This window comes from Arachis ipaensis, chromosome B01 (assembly GCF_000816755.2).
Source record: "Arachis ipaensis cultivar K30076 chromosome B01, Araip1.1, whole genome shotgun sequence".
NCBI lineage: Eukaryota > Viridiplantae > Streptophyta > Magnoliopsida > Fabales > Fabaceae > Arachis > Arachis ipaensis.
The window spans coordinates 60,323,787-60,329,371 of NC_029785.2; positions in this window are offsets into that span (position 1 = coordinate 60,323,787).

Genomic DNA, 5,585 nt, shown 5'->3' on the forward strand with positions numbered 1-5,585 from the left:
TTAAATGCATCTGAGTTTACCTTTAAGAAAATAGGAAATAAAAAAAAAAATCCTATTATATACACTGTCTAAGAATTAAAGCCAGTACATAAAATTTAGGCATCCAAAACAACTATCGTTTATACTGGGACACATAACTAGAAATTTTACTTTAATTAAGGAAACTCAACAACTCATCCTCAATTTTGAGAGAAAAGAGGAGGCTTTCATATTTTCAATTACATGTACTTTAATCAAGGAAACTCAGCAACTCATCCTCAATTTTGAGAGAAAGGAGGAGGATTTCGTATTTTTAATTACATGTATCATTATACATTCAAACAGTAAAGACCAGGTCAACATGCAAAAGTTAAAAAGAACTGTCTTAATTGTTGCAATGTGGATGTCCATCAATTAAACATCTATAACTTATTTTTTCAATCAAAATTATTTGGACGGTTCAAACTTTGAATGGTAGAAGTGCAAAATTTTTTAAAATTGGATTGAACATTAATGAAATTAGAAAAAAAAAAAGGAGGATTCTACGGGTATAAATAGAACAACATAACATGAGACATAAAATAAAAAAAAAATTGTGTATAAATATAGCAACATAACATAAGACACTTTTGCTTAGATAATATATATTTATGAAAGAGTGAATATAATATTAAAAAACTTGTGTATTATCTCAATTATATATAGATAACTATATTAGAGAATGTTAATACTAGAATTTTATATTTACACTTTTTTATTTTATATTTATTTCTTTTTTTATTTAGTTATTTTACAATACGTTATCAACATAATACTAATTAAATTTCAGAAAGATACATGTAATAAATTTTTATTATGTTAAAGCTCTCTCATCTTAAATTTAATGTTCTTAATATATTTAAAAATAATTACTTATCATGAATATTAGATGTCAAAATTCATCTTAATTCAATGGATCTCGAAAATACCATTAAGACTGAAAACAAAATATCTCAAAAGGATAAAGCCAAAGCTATGATCTTCCTTTATTGTCATCTTGACGAAGAATTGAAAAATAAATATCTCACATTAAAAGATCCTGCAGATCTTTGAAAGAACCTTGAAGAAAGGTATAATCATCAAAAGACAGTGATATTTCATCAAACTCTATATGAATGAGTGTATTTGCATTATAGGAATTCAGCAATGTTCCAAATTACATCACCAATAAAACTATGTTGGAAAAAGATAACTGATAATGATATATTAGAGAAAATTTTTTCGACCTTTCATGCCTTGAATGTGCTTCTACAACAGCAGCAGTATTGAGAAAAAGAATTTAAAAAATATTATAATCTAATTTCTTGTCTTCTTGTTACTGAGCGAAACAATGAATTGCTCTTAAAAAATCATGAAGCGTGCCCAACTGGCACCGCCCCATTTTCTGAAGCGAATGCTGCAAATCATAACCCCAAAAAGAATAAATGGCAAGATTTTGATAACAAGAAAGGATCTTACTAGAAGTGGAATAAAGAAAGAATTAATGAGCAAAATAAATCAAGAAGATAAATATTTCTGTTGCGATAGAAAGGGCCATTCGTTACATACCTGTCGTACTCAAGATATTTAGTTGATCTTTATCAAGCATCCTTGAAAAAAGATGACAAAGAAAAAGAGACAAATTTTATTTTCCAAAGATGTTGAAAATTACATCACTCATTATAAAGTATCTGATTTTTTTGAGGATTCTAAAAGAAATATTGACCATTTAATCAATGATAGAAAATTTAATATTTAAGTTCATTAAGTACTTATGTCATAAAATAATGTAAAAAATTTATTATTAAGATTTATTTTTTATGTATTTAAAATTTAAGTATAATATGTAAATAATATTTAATAAAATATTAATGTTTATATTTAAAAACTTTAAAATCACTAAATAAAAAAATGGCAAGGACATATAATAAAGATGTTTGTCTTGCGGACAGTGCAAATTTGCATACCATTTTTAAAAGTAATATATATTTTACTTATCTTTTATCAAAAGAAGAATGCGTTAATACCATTATTGGCTCAGGCAATATGATAGAAGGCTCTGAAAGAGTTATAATTTTATTTTTTGGAGGAACAAAATTCATAATAAATAATGCACTATTGTCTATTAAGTCTCTAACAAATTTGTTAAGTTGTAACGATATTCGCTAAAATGAATATCATATTAAAACAACGAATGAGAAAAATCATGAGTACTTATATATCACAACTCATGATTTAAATAAAAAGATTATATTAAAAAAGTTACCATCACTTTCTTTTAGATTATACTATACTAAAATCAGTGCAATTGAATCACATGGCATTGTAAACTAAAAATTTACTAACCCAAATAAATTCATAATTTTGTATGATCGATTGGGACATCTTAGAACAACTACGATGTGAAGAATTATTAAAAACTTCTATGGATATTTACTAAAGAGTCAGAGAATTCTTCAATCTAGTGAATTCTGTTGTACTGCATGTTCTCATGGAAAGTTAATTGTAAGGTCATTATAAGTAAAGATTAGATTTGAGTCCCTTGAATTTCTAGAAAGAATTTAAGGAGATATATGTGAACCAATTCATCCACTATGTAGATCCTTTAGATACTTTGTAAGAACCGGACCGGACCGGCCGGTTCGACCGAAAAACCAGTGAATTGGATCCATAACCGGTCCGGTTGAGTGATGTAACCGGATAAGGAAGAGAGCCGTTTCGAACCGGGTTGAACCGGCCGATTTTGATAAAAATCGAAAAACCAGCAGTTTCTGGTTAACCGACCGGTTCAAAAATTTTTTTTTTTAAAATTCCTTTAGATACAGACCCGCCACCCGCGAACTCGCCGTTCCAGCGCCGTCGCCCTCGCCCAGTCGCCGTTGCTTTTCCAGTCGAACTCGCCGTTGCCTCGCCCTTCTGCTCTGTGACTCTGTCAAACAGGTAAGCTCCAGTTCTGTAATGTGTAATCTGCTTCTTCTCGGTTCTGCACTTAAAGTTTAATGATTGTTCTGTGAAAAATGCATTACACTCGCTCTGTTCTGCATTGCACATTTGCACTTGTAAGTTGTAAACTTACTTTTTTTCTGCACTTCTTGCTGACTTGCTGTTATGAATATGAATATGCTTGTTGAAATTGTTAAGCTGAATATCCTTGTTGAAAGCTTGAAATATGAAACTGTTGAATATGCTTATTGAAATTGTTAAGCTGAATATCCTTGCTGACTTGTAAGTTGTAAATTTGTTGTTTTGTTGATTTGTACTGGAAATATGAAACTGTTGAATTATATGCTTGATTTGAATCTATGAAATATGAATATGTTTGTCTTGCTGAATAGGGAATTTAACTATTTAAGCATTTAAGGTTGCTGTCTTGCTGAATAGGGAATAGGAACTAGGGAATTTAGGATTGTTATTGTTTTATAATTTTGCGATTTTGCTACTCCATATTCTTTTAGAATGTCTGCTGCGAATACACCATCAGAAACATCATCTTCGCAAGAACAAGGATCAACTGTTGATGCATCAATCGGAACCCAAAAAAACAATAATAGAGCAAAAAACGATCCTGCATGGGGTCATTGTAAACAAGTTGTGGAGTCTGGAAAAATAATTCTGCTATGCATATATTGTGAGAAGCTTATTAGGGGTGGAGGAATTCATCGGTTTAAGCTTCAATCACCTTTAGATGATTTAGGTATGCTTTTATTTATTTATGAGTTTTGATCAACTATGATTTTCGTATGCCTTATAACATGTTTTATATTATTTTTTATCTTGATTTGTGAAACATTATCTATAATGCTAGATCAATTGGATTTGGAAGATGATCGGGAGGATGATGGAGCTAATAATTCTGTGGAAAATGCAAATCAAAATGAAACCAATCAGGATGTAGCTCCACATTTGTCAGATGAAGAGCAACTTGCCGACTTCGAAATCACTCCTTGGATTTAGTTTATGAATTATTATCCATATTGTGTTTAATTATGATACTAATGTACTAGTACTAACTACTTTCATGTTTATCTTTGTATTAGTTATATTTAGACTTTGAAACTTGGTTGTTTTTAAAATGTTGGTGAAGAACTAACGATATGTATTTTGAATTTATTAAGTTTATGACTATTTTTAATATTTATATTTTTTATTCATGTGAAACCGGTTTTACCGGTTCAACCAACGGTTTATCGGTTGAACCAATAAACCAGTGAACCAGTAACCTGACCGGTTCGATCACCAGTCCGGTTCTTACAACTATGGTCCTAATAGATGCATCTTCGAGATGGTCACATGCGTGCTTATTGTTTTCTCGCAACCTGACGTTTGCGAGATTACTTGCTCAAATTATTCGATGAAAATCATATTTTTTAGAAAATCCAATCAAAGCAATTCGCCTTGATAATGTTGGTAAAAATTCACTTCCCAAACTTTTGATGCTTATTGTATGGCTAAAAGAATAAGTGTTGAACATGTAGTAGCTCACGTTCATACACAAAATGAATTAGCAGAATCACTTATTAAACGCCTCTAATTAATTGCTAGACCCTTACTTATAAGAATAAATCTCCCTATTTCTATTTGGGGTATGCAATTTTACATGCCGCAGCACTTATTCGTTTGAGGCCAATTAGTTATCATTAATTTTTTCTTCTACAATTATCTTTTAGCCAGCAGCCAAATATTTTTCATTTGAGAATATTTGGGTGTACGATATATGTTCCAATTGCCCTATCTTCTTGCACCAAAATAAAACCCAAAAAAAAATTAAGAATTTATGTGGGGTATGATTCTTCTTCTATAGTAAAATATCTTGAGATACAAACAGGAGATATATTTAAATTTCGATTTACAAATTATCATTTTACATAATATATATTCATGAAAGAGTGAATATAATATTAAAAAATTTGTGTATTATCTCAATTATATAAAAATAATTACATTAAAAATATTAATACAAAAATTCTCTATTTATATTTATTTTCTCTTTTTTATTTAGTAATTTCACAAGAAATGTAACAATTTAAAAGGAAAGTATTATCAAGTTCTTCAAAACTATAATTACCCAAATAAAACACAAAATCCACCTCAAATTCCTTTCCGGTGATGCTACCTAACCAAAGAATTGCACTCTAAACCTAATACCATATAATGGCGCGTCCATCACATCTCTGATAAAAATTTTAAATGCACGTTAACTCCTTCCCAAAATATTTATTGTTTGAAATTTGTAAAAGAAAGAAATGCCAAATTATATGCACAAATCTCGGTTTTTTTTTCTCTCTCTTATTACATTTTTAAATATATTTGTTTATTTTGAATAAAATAAACCAAAATCTCTACTTAAAAAATTCATTCTCAAAAAAAAAGTTGAGATGTTAAGATTTGTTAATGTATGGTGTTAATAGAACACTTTTAGATATATTGATATAAGCAAGAATTACAATTTGATTAAAAGAATTAAATATCTAACAAAAATATGTGTCATAAAAGACAAGTGAAAAAAATTGTAAATATTTATTTATTTTTTCAAATTATATATAAATTATTGATAAATGAATTTTAATGAAATTATAATATAGAAGATG